The sequence below is a fragment of the Xiphophorus maculatus genome, chromosome 20, assembly GCF_002775205.1.
Source record: "Xiphophorus maculatus strain JP 163 A chromosome 20, X_maculatus-5.0-male, whole genome shotgun sequence".
Lineage (NCBI taxonomy): Eukaryota > Metazoa > Chordata > Actinopteri > Cyprinodontiformes > Poeciliidae > Xiphophorus > Xiphophorus maculatus.
The window spans coordinates 1,694,688-1,712,522 of NC_036462.1; the positions used below are offsets into that span (position 1 = coordinate 1,694,688).

The 17,835-nt window shown below is 38.4% G+C and overlaps 1 protein-coding gene across 2 annotated transcripts in view; it reads left to right on the forward strand.

The window, feature by feature from the left end:
* The first annotated feature begins 12,430 nt into the window (after positions 1-12,430).
* Positions 12,431-17,835, forward strand: part of LOC102224592 (contactin-4) — a 228,829-nt gene continuing 223,424 nt past the window's right edge. For both annotated transcript variants that reach the window (XM_023325061.1, XM_023325063.1), the window contains exon 1: positions 12,431-13,022. The gene's annotated coding sequence lies outside the window, so the exon portion shown is untranslated. The remainder of the gene's footprint in view (positions 13,023-17,835) is intronic.

A 17,835-nucleotide genomic window follows, 5' to 3' on the forward strand; every position in this document is an offset into this window, starting at 1 on the left:
GTATTGAACACATGGGATCAATGTTTGAGTAGTTTTCGTCTTTATGGACTTGCATAAATCTTGATCGTTGTTTAAACATGCCAAACCCACAGGGGGCAGTGTAGCACAAAACTGAAACTTGTCAGCCAATCAGATTGCATCAAAACAAGCATGACTTCCTGTTAGGAATTAAACATGGGCCAGGAGGTTAACTTGAAAGCTTGGTGCTTTGGAACTACTTTTAAATGATGTGTTAGAAAATAAAATAATTAAAACACAAGACGATGTCGATAGGGAATCATCTCAAAGCCAGTGTGTGAATATATTGGCGCATCATTTGTCGCAGACTGTGTGGAACTCTAATTTTTCATTTTTCCATAGACACACACAAACACTAATGCAGAGGTTTCTCAAAATTCTACTTGGGTTGGAGTTTTATAAGTAATTGTTCTTAGTTATTATAGAGTTTTTGTGTGAATGAAATGTCAAAACGCTGAAAAATGTTTTTGTTGTCCCAGATATCCGGCCATGTGTGGCCTGAGACAACAGAAAGATATATTACAGAGGAACCAACATCAACTTCTTAAGCAATTCCAGCTAAAGAAGCTTGAATCAGAAGGGGCCAGCTGTCCCATGTGTGTCAATTAGGGTTGATCAACCAGTTCTCCAAAGCTTCTTCACTGGATCACCTTTGATAGATAAAAAACCAGGGACAACCCACAATGCTGCAGTGTTGAAGACGCTGTGACCCAGTCATTTAGCCGTCACAGTTCGGTCCTTTTCAAACTCACTCAACCCCTTAGCTTTCCCATTTCTCCTGCTTCAAACACATCACCTTTGAGTTAAAAATGTTTACTGGAACATGAAAAGTGCAGCAGTGGAACAGTTGAAAATGTAGTTTTCTTGCAATTGGAAGATTGAATTTGATTCTAGCCACCTCCCCAGGGACTGCTGTATGTCAAAGTATCCTTTCTCAAGATATTGTAAATGGTTCGTGTTTAACAGTGAATGTCACTTGCAGGGTAAAGCAATTTTTTTGTGGTAAAAATGGCCAAATAAAATGCTGTGCAGGATGATGCAAAGTTGGGCCAAGTGAAATCTTGAACCTCTGTATCAAAAAAACCTAAACTTGCTTCATCTTAATTTTCTTATTAAGAATATATACTGAAAGATAGTGACGTTTTTGTCTTCCAACCAAAGAACTGCATTGGGTGATTCCAGTAGCTCCACCCTAACAGTACTGTACCATTGTCCAATGGACTTACTACTGAAGGGTCCTCAGGAATGTTGTGGTACAAAAGAACCAGCGTACCAAACTGCACGACTCTTGCTGTGCCACTTGGTGGAAACGAGGCAAAAGTCCAACTCCCCATACAGTGAAGTCTCCTTGTACAGGTTAGCCACAAATTAGTCGTTTTTATTTAACTGAAAAGAAATGACATAATCATCTCTCAAAATATGATTTAGCTTAGTAAACAAGTATAGAACAAAATCTAAAAAATTATCTACTTAAGTCACATTTTATTAAAAAATTGTGTGCTAAAATTATTTATACAATTCTTTAAAAAAAAGTAAAGAGATTTTAATGGTTTTGCAGTCCACTCATGCCTGTTCGTGGTTTAGTATTTGTGTATTTTTCTCTGGAACGTGACTCAAAATTATATGCAGACAATCCATCTTTTTACAGGTTTTTATCCTGGGAAGCCATGTCCAGTGCTAGTTGATGATTAGCTAGTTTGTCCTGAGCTTGATGTATTTTCCTTGGTGGACTACAGATGTTAGCTTCTGTGATAGTGCAAATCCCTTTGTATTCCTCTGTCACCAGGGGGTCATGAGGCTGAATGGGCCATCACGGCCAAATCATTATGCAAATTTTGACTTTTTAAGGCCAAATGTCTTAAATGTTTGATCAGCTGACATAATACCTACTTAAGGCTAAATATGGCTTGGATGTTATTATGATTTTCCATCTCTCTTTATGAAACAATACAATGTTCTTTACCGCTGCTTTGTTTTACATGTACAATTTACATTATATTAAGTAAAATAGGGCCTACCCATTTGACCTCACCCAACAAAAAGGCTTGTTGCAGTAAAGCCATTAAACCTGTGTGAAACATGCTAAGCTACAGAACACTAATGCTAAGATAACACTTATGATTATCTTAGTGATTTTGGCATTCTTAGACCCTGGGTTGTGTGTTCTTGGTCACTGAACTACAAGAATGGTGGTGGTTTTTTTTTTTTCTCTTTAAGTTGATGCAAGCACAGGGTGTGATTAGGTGACTTTTCTTCTTCTGCTGCACAATCTTTCTCTTGCTAAACTCCTTTTGTAGGTCAGTTTTCTATACCCCTTTTACATAGTCTCTAATTAGCACTGCTCCTGCACTTTAATTGATTTTTTAAAGCAGTATATCATCTCAAATCCCTCTCAATATAATTAAGGCTTATGTCGGGATAATGCAAAAACGGTGGATCAGAGGTTGAATGACTTGCATAAGGGAGAAAATGATTTCAGTATTGAGCGTGAAGTCGTGTCTGACTAAAAGAAAACTCTGGGGGGCATAAAAGCAGCTTGACAGGAACAGATAGATGTATTTTGTTCTCAGCTGGCATTGATTATAAATGTAATATTTTTTTCTTAAGGTTTATGACAACTGAGTGCGCACTACCTAGGATATCAGCACACACATAACTGTAAAAAAAAGTAATTATACTTAAAAAATTTGAAATTATAGTTGAAATGTGCATCTAAGACACCACAGCATGTAGGTTAGTTGTGTCAAAACTTTTTTTCATGCGGGCCAAAATGTCATCAATGGTCAAAGTTTTTTTTTTTAATTTAACAAAAAAGTAAGATCAAAATAAACATAAGGTGACTTTTCTTTACATCTTTACAAATTAAGCATGAAAACTTTTGAAGAAATAAATGTGTAAATCATTGTAGATCCAAAACTTTACAAATGTTTCCCCTTTTTATAAACTATTTTGGCCTCAATTGAGGAAAGGAAAAAAAAGAAAGAGAAATGTGTCTGTCCTCAGCATAAAAACAGAATTTGATTCACTCTGCCTTTAAAAAGGCTTGCTGTATTTTGGAAACTTTAATCAAAGAAGCCAGAATCTGCGTTTACGTAGGACACTAGATATATGTGGTCTTATTTAATATGAAATTAAAGAAAATGCAAACACAACTATTTTTTCATGTACCTAACATTTTCCATTTCAAAAAACATTTTATTTCTATTTCAAAATTTGCCCCAATTGAAAAAAGTCTCGGGGCGTGCTGTGGTGGCTCAGGGGGTTAGCACGCCCCACGTTTGGAGGCCTTAGTCCTCGACGTGGGTTCAACTCCCGGTCCCGACAACCTTTACCGCATGTCTTCCCCCCTCTCCTCACCCTCCTTCCTGTCTGCCTACTGTTAAGGAATCATGGCTATTTTTGATGGTTTAATATAGTTAAGCTAATGCCATGTGCGTATAAGTAGACCAACATTCCATTTGGACAAAAGTAGATGCAAGGCAGGAGTTCACAGATAAACATTCTTTTGGCAAGGCTGTAATTTAGACCAGCCATAAAACACAAAGCTCTTGAAAGGTTTTAAATTAGGAGGCCATAAAGAATATCTTCCCCGGCTCGCAGGTTAGAGGTCGGGGGTTTCTCAGGAGCTCAGAGTTGCATCTGGAGTTGACCACAACTTAGGAATCTTGGAAAACACTTAGTTTAATTTCTGATATACCTCTTAATATTAATAGCAATAGTGTGTTAGATTAAAATATATTACCCAAGTTACAAGTACTAATCTAGTTAAATGGAATGTATTTGAAAATGTACTAACTATGACAATATCGGAAACCAAAAGGGAATGGTTTGAATGTTATGTTTTACAGGATGAAAAAGACTTCTATCTCATTATTGTTTGTGATAAGGTAAAGATTCAAATCTTTGGAGAAGCTGACTGCAGAGGAGCAAGATAGGTTTTGTGAAAATAACTTATAATTTTAATAACTAAAATGACTCTTGATATTTGTCATTAAAACTCAGGGGAAGGTCTAAGTATTTGCCAAGGTAGCTCTTGGTTGGTCAAAACAGAGGTACGCCCTATTTGCATATATTAACAAAGAGAAACGCCTTCACTAGAAAAGGGAATGCTCAGTAATAAGAATTCAGACAACTGCCCTGTTTTGCTTTTAAGCATCAGCTGTCTCCAAAGGCGCCTTTGTTCTTATTCTTTTAATTCTTTTGTCTCAGGTAAAGAATGTACTTCTGTGTACTCTGAAGTTTCTTGTTAAATTCATACGGTGTTTTATATTGAATTAAACTCTGTATTTTTGTGACGTCATCGTGCCTTGCCGTTTCCTTGCCGGCTGTGACGAGATCCGCTTGCGACCCGGATAACAGGAGGAAGGAGAGCCATGCTTTTTCCAAAAATTTAAGCTAACCTAATAACTTTCCTTCTTAACACTACTGTGGAAAAAATACGAGCCACTAGCGCTGCAGAAACTCTTCGGAGAAAGAAAAAAACAGTCTTCAAATTTGTATTGTTCTTAAATTGTGGTGCCAAAAAAAATCAGGCCGTGGGCCACAAATGATCTCCAGACCACATTTTGGACACACCTGCTGTAAGACAAGAGAGGAAACACTGAAATGCATTTACTACAATGATCAACTGCATCACTTTTGTTTGGCAGAAAAAATAACTTCTCTTGCATAATTACTTGAATCCCATTAAACTTCTCAGGTTGCTTCAGCCAAGAACCTCAGTATATTTCATTCTGATTTTATGTGATAACGTAACACAAAGTAGAGCACAATGTGATGAGGAAGAAAAGTAATAACTTCCTTCATTTTTTACTTAAGATTTTAAATTCTGCCATGCATTTCCACCCTGGGGTAGCAGTGTATTCAAGATGATACAATGTTTTAGTTTTCTGCCACACAAAAAGTGTCTGACCACAACACCTTCTTCCACCAGCTCATGTCTTGAGACTTTTCATACTTTTCTTCTTGCCACACTTCCATAATGGCCAGATTGTAACCATGAGGCATTTGATTACGGTGGGTTTTATTTACTGCTATTAAAGTTAAGAGAGTTTCTTTTTCCCTGTGCTTCATAATTAAGAGCTACTACTTAATTGTCTTTTACTACTCTGGTAACAACCAGCACCTTGTTCTATGGATCGCTTCCTACAGATGGTCTGGACTCTCAACAATTGAGAACAATTGCTTCCTGCATGTGTGGACTTGAATTTTACCCAATTGCTAACATTCAGTCATGATACATGTAATATGCTAGTTTGACTATGAAACTTACCTGAAATTGCCTGAAAGAATTACCTAAGAACTTCTGGCTGTGGGAATGCGGCCGTGTTATTTACCGAGGGAGTTTACGTCCGCCATTTTGATCGCTGTTTACATTCCCCCATCAGCTGATGCAGCGGTGGCCGGTGACGTCATCAGCTCTGACACAGCCAAACTCCAGACTAAACACCCGGACGTTGTTATTGTCTCTTGTCTTGTCTTGTCTCTATGCTGTAACTGCGAAGTAATTTCCCTGCTGGGATGAATAAAGTACTTCTATTCTATTCTATTCTATTCTATAACTGAACAAGGTGGCTCTTGATGTTTATTCAATATTTGGAAGCGTAGCCAACATGGACTGAACTAATTTGTTCACTTCCTCCACTATGCCATTGCCAAAACTACAGGCAATTCTAAAAAAGCAAAGAAAATCAACATCGTTCACAACCTCTCCTTCTGTTTGCTAATCGGCCCAGTTGAAGATCAACCAGAGAAATCCAACTCAATGGGAGAAAACCTAGACAGAACAATAAAAGGAGATGACAATCAATCCGAATTGTGTAGGGAGGCAGACAGACTGCCTCCCTACAATGTGAAAGGCAAGACAAGACTTGCCTTTCACATAAAACCCCAACACAAACACCGGTTTGTGGTTGTAACATGACAAAATCTGAAATCCTTCAAGTAGTATGCATTTTTTTCAGATTGCACAATACCTTAATAAATGCCTATTAGTTGTTTAATTTAATTGATATTTCAGATTTTGAGGGAAAACAATTTATTTCTAACTGAACTGTTTAATCATAGTCATTCCTTATGGTAGCTCTGCTGTGACCAGTCTTTATATAACTTGCATTGCAGTTTGAGAGTCTGAAAATGTGATGTGGCGATATTAAGGCTCCCAATAACCCAGGAGCCATAAAGACATTTATTACAGACTTGCAGTAAATTTGCTTGTTGAAATCATTATAAATGTAGACTCCATGGGGAATAAATTCTGAGAAGTCTCCTGCAAAGTCACATCTCTGATACAAGTGCGGGTCGACAGTTCACTTTTCAATGTGTGTGTATATACTGTATATGTGTGTATGCGTGTACATACTGTTTCTATTACATTTGGGACCAACAGTGGATTGCATCACCTATAAAAGTTGGATCCAATTGGTACCTAAAAAAAATTATAATTTGGTAAAAAGTGCCACAGTATTAAGCTCCGGCAATGGAGCCGTCAGCTGAAATATTTCATCTGACCATGTGACCGTGTGACCATGTGACTGTTTAAGTCTCCAGAGAATTGATGTGCAAATCACCGAAGGTCTTCCCTAAAGACGAAGGAAACAAACGGTGACATTTTAAAACGAAGCAGACATACCACATCCCTCTGAAGTCTGAAAGCCCCACTGAATGATGGTCACATGTCTGGTGGGGCAGAGAAACGCAGTGTGGGAATGACTTGTCAAAGCTACTTGGTTTCATGCAGTTGAGCTCTTTAAAACATTTCAAGCCGAACCTCGCAGACAATCCCTTCGTTCAGACGTCCTGCTGATAGACTGTGCTTCTTTACTGCTGACAGGCTGAGTGAATATGCAAACTCCTGTGGTTCAGGGATGACACACACGCACACCCCCACACACACACCCTGCCTGCCGGTGTGACCGTGCCAGTTTGTCACATGGAATCAGTGACAACACCACAGCTCTCTACGGGCGTAGAGAGAATCCGTTTATTGATTAAAGCCGTGGGATTCAGAAATGGCAACGTACCCGTTTGACCTCCTGGCCCTCTGTTCCCTGTCGATTTTCTGTGCAAATATTGATCTGATTCAAACATTGTGGCTTAATGAAGGGAGCAACTCTTTTCTCCAATAATTGAAAAGCTGCAGAGAAAGATGGATGACTTGTAGGGGTTTTTATGATGGTGCAACATTTTTACAGATGAATACGCATCTAACATTCGCTCCTGTTGCCATGAATGTCACATAGTCATAGAACAGTTAAAACATTCCATTGAATACTCAGTTCTTCATGAAAAATGGTTTACATAATGATGTCTAATCTTTTTGTTTGCGATACATTGCAAAAGTACTGCATTCCCATGCAATACTTTTTCATTACCTTGCAACAATGTAGAACATAAACATGACAGAATTTTTCTGTAAGAAGGAAAGAAAGAAACTGAAAAAATACAAATCAAACTATTTGGACTCAGCCTTTGGACTCAAATTTCTCCCGTTTATTTGAATTCCTCCGTTAGATTTTCCACTGGGCCAATTAGGAAACAGAAGGTGAAGTTGTGAACTATGAGGTCGATTTTCTGTGCTGTTTCAGAAATATATTCTGGCTGTAGAGTTAGCACTGGCAGCTGAGGAAGTGAATGAAGCCGTTCAGTTCGTGTTGGTCACACTTCCAAATATTGAATAAACGTTAAACGGCGGTCTCATTTGCTTCAGTACTTCTCTCTTTGCCGTGGATGATGGTTGTTAACAGCGCAGGCATTTTCTGGTGAGCTTCATAGCTTTGACTTGGTGCATTACATACATCACAGGTAAACATTAGTGGGTAAAGTTTAAAAATTCCACGCCTCCAGGAAGCAATCGTTTCTCAACAGCCAAGCTCCCAGACCCTCTGGACGAAGCGCAGCGTAGAAAAAGGGGCTGGATTTTACATGCTAATTTAAACTATTTTTGTGTTGTTTCACAGGGTGATATTACTATTTGGCTGTTTTGATTGTGTCTGTTAGTCTCACTGGTTATTAAAGTGCCGTTTTCATATTAACTGGTATACCTGCAATGGAATGGGAGAGTTTTTCTTGTAGTCTAATTGCTTCATTGATACTTAAATCTATTGTCTCTATTCATTTATTTATCTTCATTAAAAATGTATTTCTATTAATGTTGCAGCATAAATATTGTAGTAACTTTGTTTTACTTCAAATCTATGTGTTATGTACTTTGCATGTGTTGTAATATTAATATATTAGTATGAATATCTCTGCTCCTACCTCAGAGAACCAAATGCAAATCCATTTCTTAGACCTGTGGGTGGTCTCCATGTTTTCTCAAGGAGGATGCTTGAAACGCTCCTGCTGGGAGAAGCACCTTCGTGAATCTGAACTCATCAGAGATCATGTCGAAAATGTTATTCTTCTTTGGAGAACTTTTCGGAAAAGTTTCTTTCAAAAAAAGTTTTCCCTTGTTCTCCTTCGTTCTGTCTTTAGCGTGTTTTAAGAAACACAAATCAGCCAGGAGCCAGATTCATTTTGATTAAGTTTTGCCCCACTTACCTGTATCTGTGAGGGCGTTTGTTGTTGTATGACCTAGAAAAAGACTTGTGTGTTACAATGTGTGCGTGTGTGTGTAGTAATGGTGAAGCATGCGCAGTCTTGATGGGTTGCAAAATAAAAGCGGTATCAAGCTGAACTTCACATTTGAGAGCTGTTCTAAAACACAACATGGCTGTTGGAACCGCCAAAAAGATGACTTTGATTAACATAAAACATTGCAGTAGGAAAGGAATATAAAGCCTTAAAAGAAAATGATTTATCAAGCTTCCAAAAAATGAAATGTAATATAAAAGAACTGCAGATTAATGTTATATCTTCTTTTGAAAATTAAAAAGCAAATTTTTCTGTTTCAGAAAAATGTAATTCACATTACACATAACAAATGAGTTTACGTGGATGGGTTATGAATCACAATGTTCATATAGTTTCTAATTAAACAAACACTGCCTTGCAAAAGTATATATTCCTGCTGAACAGCAGAAAGTCTGTAGGTTTGTGGCTCTTCCAGCTTTGCATACCCAGTGACATTTTGGTCCACTCTTCTTTGCAAAATAGTTCCAGCTGAGTCAGATAGGATGAAGACAATACATGGGAGAAAAAAACTACAAATAAACTTATGGCCACAACTTGTTACAATTAAGTCATTCCCACGTAATTAAACTAGTCGTTGCAATGTTTTTAGTCGGGGCCCCTAGATATTAAGTTGTGGCCATGACTTTTTTCTGCCATGTCACCAGACGGGCTGATAGTCAAAGAGTGTTTTTATAACTAATAATCCAGTGTTCGCTTGGGGACCAAACTTGCAACATTTGTTACATTTTGAGTTGGTGTGGAAATGCTCCTTTAGACTGAGTCTAAAGGAGCATTTCCACTGGCAAGGTGTGCACTGCAGTCTAACCAGTCAGTTCCTCACTAATATCAGTGTGACATCAGCCCACAGTAGCTGTGGTTAACTCTCTGATGTTTGCATTCAGCAATGAATAAGATCAAAGTTATAGATGTTTCAGTGTGACTAGATACAGGCTGAATAGGCAAGAAACCCTTCAAAATCCCACAGCTGACTGTTCGGAATGAGGCGAACCTTCCTCAGACTGATGTCAGAGACCAACAAATGGCCACCAGAAGAGCCTCACAGATGTTAGACTAGCTTCTAAGGGTGTCTCACATTTTTTCCTGCTGAAGAAAAAAAAATGTTTTTTTTTTCTCTTTTTTGGCTCTAGTGGCCTTAATTTGATAGTGAATAGACAAGAAAGCAAGTTGTGAGAGAGGGGGAAGACATGCGGCAAAGGTTAGCAGGCCGGGACTCAAACCAGGACAGTCACTTAGAGCAGTGGTCCCCAACCTTTTTATTACTGTGGACCGGTCAAGACTTAGCAATTTTGCTGTGGCCCGGGAAGGGGGGAGGGGAGGAACGGTCAGATAATGCTTCTGCATGTTGGTGTTCCCGCTACAGCCTTTTTTTTTTTTTTTTACCCGATTTTCCCTTTACGACAATCTTACAACGTCCTGCAGTGTGTGGTGTGTAACGTGGTGTGTTGAATATCAACATTGTCTTGGCCCGATTATCGCAGCCTGTGGGGTTTTTCCTGACTGGGAGTGAAACACAGCCTTTTGAATGTGACAGGTAGCCAATCAGAAAGCGCGATGACGTAAGAACGGAGGGGAATCCCAAACAGTTGACATGGCAACTGAGAGTCCAGTGGACATTGGAGGTGATATGTGGAAATGTTTATTACTATATATAAAGGTCATTTTTATGTATGTTTATTATATGTGGTTATGTTACTACTGCCTTAACGCTCTCTGACTCTGGTCGCTATGGTAACGTTTACATAGCCCTTCAAAATAAGATACAGATGTGCCACAAAAATGAACATTTTACTTTTGTGAAAATGTTAACTCACAATAACGACTAATGGGAGTCCTGAGCTTGTTTCTCTGCAGCCAGACGGTCCCATCTGGGAGTGATGAGAGACAATGACACCCAAAGTGTTCTTTATGCACAGGGTGTTTGGTCTCTACTGGCGAAGCAGTTTGAAGCTTCATTCCCTCATTAACGAGCCGGTCACCATGTCATGCAGAGCTTGGACTGTGGGAATCACCTACCGGGATAAATCCATCCTCCTGTCTCTTCTCTGGGCCTTTTCCCTTCGCAAAGAAACTTTCCAAAGAATCTGATCTGTTTCTTACTCATTTTGCTGCTTGTGGAATCAATGCAAGACGTAACCGAGAGAATCCGGTTAAAGGATTTTCAAAATAAAAGACCCTCCCGACTCAAATAATACATAAAACAGAAATATTTATTTATTTCTTTAGCGGCCGGTACCAATTGGTCCGCGGCCCGGGGGTTGGGGACCACTGATTTAGAGGACCGAGGCCTCCGGACCTGGGTCACACTCTTTACCCCTCTGCCACCGACCCGCCTGTTTTTGTTCAACTTCTACTGAATGAAAAAGTGAGGTCTGTTGGTCGTATTAACTTGTCACTTTTTTCTACAAATATAAGTAGAGCAATATGTCAGAAAGGAATATATGTTTAGATTTCCTTTAAAAGATCTGAATATTTAATTCTTTTTTCCCCACAACTGTATTTATGTTGCAGCTAAAACTAATATTTGTGTTCAAATATTTTTTTTTTTTTTTTTTATTTTACACCCAAATGATTCTGATTATGTCATTAGAGACTACCTGGAGACTAAAACAGCTCATTCCCAGTTGTGGCTCTGGAAATCTTTGGCTACAATCACTCCTTTTGATAAGTGTTCTGATGGTCTTTCTTTAAATAAAATAATTATTTTATGCATAATAAACATATGTTTTGGTTCGTTCGGGTTTTACTATCACCCTCCCACATCTTTGCCTCACTGTGCTTACTTTAGCAAGCAGAGTTAAAATGCCAAACTTGAGATTAGAAAATGGCAGTTCACTAACTGTCTGATTGTATCAGTATAAATGCCAGCAGGAGTAAATATGGAGGTGAAAAGTTGTGCATTGTGGTTAGTGAGGAAAAACCTTCCTGTGCCATTGTTTTATATGAGAAACCAATGATATCGGTGTAAATGCCAGCGTGAGTTGAAAATAGTACGGTTTAGATTGGAAAGATTTCTGGACTTTATTTATTCAAGTGACAGAAGGAAACAGTGACAGCAGGTTTACATTAATCACAGTAAGTAGACTGGCAAATCATGTCTGAAAAAAATGATCTCATAGAGATACTTTAAAAACTGCTCTGACTTTTGAAATCTTGATGTCATAGTTATTTGTGCAATATGATTATTATTTTTTGGTATCAATCGGACACCAAGTACATACAGCGCCAGTATCACAGATGCTGATACTTTTTATTTAAATTTGATATATCATCAAACCTTTGATCTTTAGGTGCTTTTGTTGTTTTTCCTTCCTATTGTTTTGCACAAATTTGTTTTAAATATCTTTTACCAAAACATAATTTAACTCTTTTCATACGTCAAGGGGTTATGTGCCTTTTACAGAACACTATACCTTCTCATAATTACACTTAATTTTCTCATTTTCAGCAGTTGCCATCTTCAACCAAAGGCTGATTTCACACTTTTGTGATGTTCAACTATTGTCACAAACAGCATTTTCAGTAAACACCTGTTAGTGATGAGGGTGTGCCTGCACATCAAATGTTTATGCTAATTCATTTAATTGATACGTTTGAGTTTGCTCAGATAAATATGAGAATAAAATATTTTGTTGCTGCTAACAGGAATTTCCCGCGCCACAGCCTGACAGGTACTTGGTCCATTAATATCCTGAGCAGCTAGGACATCCCAGAAGCAGCAGCAGGAGGGGAGGAGGAAAGAAAGGAGGAGAAGTACTTGCAGGAGGAGGGAGTGAGAAAGAGAGGGAAGGCTGTTCCGCTTGGATGGCCGGAGCAGTCAGGAGGCTGCTCGGGAGGGGAGACAGACAAGACATCGCTTTCGCTTTTTGCGCTTCCCTTCTCGGGCTTTTTCTCCTGCGTGTGTCCCGCTCCGCGCTCTGCAAGGACCGGAGCAAAAGAGGGGAGGGCAGGCGGGGAGTCAAGGAAGGGAGAGCTGACGCATCTGAGTGAGTGGGCACACCGAGGCTTCACTTCTCTCTCCCCCACCCCACACCCGATATGCTACCCGCGAGACGCCTGAGCACCGCCCCCGACCCGCGCTGCTGACACCGAGAGGGAGCGACCCGGAGGACGGAGGCAGGGAGAGCCGGCGATGGATGCAGAGTAGCGGCTCAGGAGGGGGGCCACGCAAAAGCAAAAAGCGGAGCGGAAGCGTGTTTTTTTCTTCTTCTTGTTTTGCGCACAAGCCATAAAGAGACGCTGTTATTATTATTTCGTTATTTTTTTTTCTTTGTTTCTGTGGCCCGGAGCGCCACAAGTGAGACATTTAGTTTGGCGACAAATTTCGGATTACTCTGTGCCTGTGATTTCCTGGAAGAAAAAACACACAACAGGTAAGATTATTATTATTATTATTATTATTATTATTATTATTATTATTATTATTATTATTATTATTATTATTATTATTATTATTTATTAAAATTAGTTCTTAAGCGTACCTTAAAATTAAACTCAAACATCTGAAACCAATGCCAGAGAATTATCTCAAGTTTCCCCAGATTACAATAAAACCTTGAGGCTGTGTGAAGAGGCGGGATTGCCTTTCTCTGAAATTCTCCGTCGTACTGATCTCATTTGCTCGTGTCTACTTTGTTGTGGGACCGTCATCATGTTGGATGCGAAGTAATCTAAATCTGCGAGCGTCTCTCCGATCGCTGCAGATGTTCGGCTAATCCCGCCGGCTGTTGACCCTCCCTTCCAGTGCCATAATCCCCGCAGATTGCACTGAGTGCCGCCGCCGCCAATGACCGGGTGTCCCCTGCACGGACGGGACGAACGCGGAGCATAAAAACAAACTTCGTTTTTAAGCCAATTGTTGACCCTCACAAGTAACGTACTCATATTTTGGATATAAATAAAATCCAAAAAATAGTTTTGTCTTTATTTTGGTGATTCTGGTTCGGGTCACGGTGACATGGATTAGAGCAGGTTTCATAGCCAGTGTCTAACGGGCAGCACTGCAGTGTAAAGCTATCATAATACTTTATGGGATTTGTGCGTCTGGTCACTGGCATAGCAAGTGGAAGCTATAACTTTAGTTGTTTTGCTCCACAAACACAAATCAACAGTTGTACACTATAAAAACTAATTTCTGGGAGTGCTAAATATTAACCAATAGACTACTCCAATTTTAAATCAAAGATAATTTGTGGGTCAATTCTATGCCAGTCACTGGACATCCATGGGGTCCAGGTACCTGCATTGTGTTTCTGTTGTTATGTCAGGTTAGTCAGTCCTCATCTCTCTGTAAGATATGTTCAAATTTTAACATAATACTCATCTAAATTTAGTTTAAAAATGTTGAAAGTCATACTTGGCTATCTTTATCTTTTTGTAAAATACATTGAAAATTTAACCTTTGCTAGACCATAGTACTCCTCTGAATATAGCTTAAAAAATATGTTGAATATATACTTGGTCATCTTATTATCATCTCTTAACCATATTTAGATGATGGACATCTTTCTGTGGGTGTCTTGTCAACGTTCACTGTTCCAGTGACATGTTACATTGTTTACATGGAGGGTAATGTCTTCTTTTTGGTGTTCAATCCAAACTAATTTTGCTTGGGGAGGGTAAGAACTATTTTTCTTATCAAACATTTTTATTATCCTAAAAATTTTGATTCAATCTTAACAAAGAGTGTTAAGTTTTATGTGTTGTTTTATGAGTACATATACATGCATTATCTTTTGACATATCTTTTACATACACTTGATGACACTTAGGAATTATCATTAGGGTAGTGGTTTTTAGAAATATAAATATGTTGGTGTAAGTATTGAAAGTTTTCATTTAGCTTCAGCTTGTTTAGTGACGGTTGATAAGCCTCAAGTCAAACTTTCTTGGAATGTATGCTTCTTGAAGGCCTTGTAATATTTTTTCACGTTCATGTATTTGTGCCACGTTGACCTCACCAACACATGCTGGCTCACATTTGTGCCACTGTCAAATAGTTGTTGCACTCAGAGATATACAATTTTCTCTCCAATCTCTCAGAAGATGACAGTGCAGTAGCTTGTACACTGATGATAAAAAAGAGAAGAAAAATACTGAAAAGAACAATAAAAATTTTTTTAATGTTTCCTCAGCATATCATAGTAGTTATGTTTTTCTATCTCCTCCATGTTTGGCGCCACCCTTTGAATGGGAGTGGTATTGTCACTGCTCACAGGCACAGTCAAAAAAATTGGGATTTAAACCTGTGGCAGTCATGACTAGTAAACCGCATATATTAGCAGGGATCTTTGGGGGAAACTTTTAGATATCATCTTACTAAGATGATTTAAAAAGTTTGCTACTATTTCAATAAAATTTTATGCTTTCGACTCAATAATTTTCTTCTTTAACTGGTTCACTTTTAGTTTTTTTTTTCAACCTTTGAGGACAAACTAGATTATCAAAATGATCTTAATAGTAAGCCTGTCAAAAATAAGCAATAAATCAATTAATCCCATGTTAAATAATGCATCTCATTGATGATTGCTGTCCACTGGGATGCTCCCTTTTAATATCATTGAAAACATTTGACACCCAGTACAAAGTATTTGGTCTGCACTACCTGCCTCTTTTGCCTGTTTTCTCTGCCTATGCTGAATTACTATTTTTTTTTAAGTACAATCTTGGTTACAGAGACTTCATAATCAATTTTAATTACTGTTGCTTTATTTGTTTTGTTTTCGTTTGTATATTAAAAATGTTTTCCAGTTCTAATGTGAAAAATTCTTTAGAAATTAAAGTATTTTTTGATTTTTCAGTGGTATAATAATTTGTCGCCCAGCAAAATTTGTTACCATAACAGACCTACTTAATAAGTTTGAATTAAGCAAATTTAGTTTATAATGTATATAAAATAAGTGGTTGGCATTCAATTCATTAGTTTGTCTTTTAGCTTTTGTACTCACTATTATCTACTCTCAGAAATTTTTATTAAAATCTGCCAAAATGTCTTTATATTATTACACTAATTTTTGTTAACACTTTGTTTAATGGTGTAATTTGTTAGACATTTAAAATAAGGGGGAATAATGACGCAGTAAGCACTATTCATGAGCATCGGTCTGTTGATTTATATAGGCCTGCATGAGACAGACTAAAGGAGCAGCTCCAGTGATGCTCTCAGTGATCGCTTCCACACTTGTAATCTGACTTGACAAGAGCGGAACTCATTCTAAAGGGATGTACAAGGAGAGGCAAAAAGAGAATTGCTTCATCCTACAAGGATTCAGCTACTAGGATTAATTCTCATCTTGGTCCTACTTTCTACACTCACTAGTGCAGCATCAAGGAGACATTACTGACGTCTGATCATACTTTTATTTATTTTTTTGTAAATGATGATAGGGAGCAGGAGATGTGTGTAACTGGTTTGATTAGCAAATAGCCATGGGATTCCAGGATTTGATAATCGTGAGTAAAAATACAGCAGTTTCTCTCAGCTCTGTGCAAATTTTGTCTTTCGGGTAATTTTGCTAAATATTTTTCTTAGCTTATGGCAATAGAGATGTTGCACTGGTTTGTATCGTTGCTTTTAGCTATATTTAGGAACATTAATAAAGTCTCAGTTGACCTTCGAACCGCTAGTCGATGGAAAAAAAAATTAGTTCTCAAGGCTAAGTTAGATACTCGTCATATGACCAGTAGAGACACATTGCAGTGTAATGTCACTGGCACAAAAACTGCTTGCTAACCATGACTACCATTGGTTTTAGCGTCAACATAACGATCTAAATCTTAAATGTACACGTGTTTTGTTTTTTTTTTTTTTTCAAAGGTATGCAGTGCTTTGCTACTAACTTTCAAAACTGGCAACTAAAGTCAGGAAAAAGAGTTACTTAAAAATAGCAAGGGAGAGAAAAGTAGGTCAGTTATGCTAGCTTGACAACATTAAGCTTGTAGATTGGTGTGGCATTTGGTGTGTTTAGTTTCAGTAAAACAAAAGGCGACCTACACACTAATCTGACAGATAATCAGCAAAGCAGGTGGTTAAAATAGCTGATCTACCAACGCTGTGGTAGCTAGCTAATCTACCATAGCAATCATTTATTAATGATCGGAAAATAAACATCAAGCCTGAAAGCACAAAACTGTAACACAATGAATGTTACATTCTTTATGTGGAAATGTTTACATGTTTTTTTGTGTATTGAATTCTGATACATATAGTGGTGTTACTGCTAAAGCCTTTTTTTTTTTTTTTCCCGATTTTCCCTTTACAACAGTCTTACAACGTCCTGCAGTGAGTGGTGTGTTACGTGGTGGTGTGTTGAATAAGCCCGATCTAAAATCGCTCTGTTGGTCACGAACAGTCAACGACTGCCGGCGTGACCGACAGAGCGAGAAAGAAGAACATGAGTAGTTTTAAGTTATTCAACATTTTTTTTGCCCTATTTTCCCTTTGCTCTTTCGCACTGCACTAAATGAATATTACCTACATGTCCAGGTTTTATTTTGTTAATGGGAATGTTCCACTGTGGTATCTCGGCTATGGAAAGTTAAGTAAAAGAATCGTCTTTTTGTCCTCCAGAGTTTTGTGTATACACGAAATTTCTGGACGTAAATAAAATGCAACGTTTGTACGCTAAAGCACAAGCCAGTACCTGCTGGTGACGGTTCCTTGCTGTCTAGGTGTCAAGAATAACAGCTGGATTTCTTTTGGAATTTGTTTTTGGCTACCTGCTTGGAGACATGAAGTGCAGCGGCTCCCAACATCCCAAGGCTGGAAGCGGAGCGGCCCTTTAACGCTTGGCCACGTGCTGTAAGCCAACGAACCTGTCAAGAGTGACAGAGCACTGAAGTGACAGGAAAAAAATACCCCAGGATATGCACATTTAGAGCCGCGGCATAAAACATTCATCGTATGCTTTCCCCGGGAAGTAGCCTTTCGAAGAAATGTGTCATCAAGGTCATTTTTATTTCATGCCTCTTCAGGAAAACCCAGCAGAAGGAACGGAGGCTTAGGTTTTGTGTAGATTTCACTTTGGTGAGCCTTTGGTGTGAGGACTCAGGAAGTTTCTACTCTACACATTGATTTGTTTTATCATAGAATATCATTTAAGTGTTGACATTACATCCGCCTGGACCCCCTGGGTTAGTCATGTCTGTATAGTCTCCACTGCTGTTCCCTGTGTGCTGTTTGAAAAC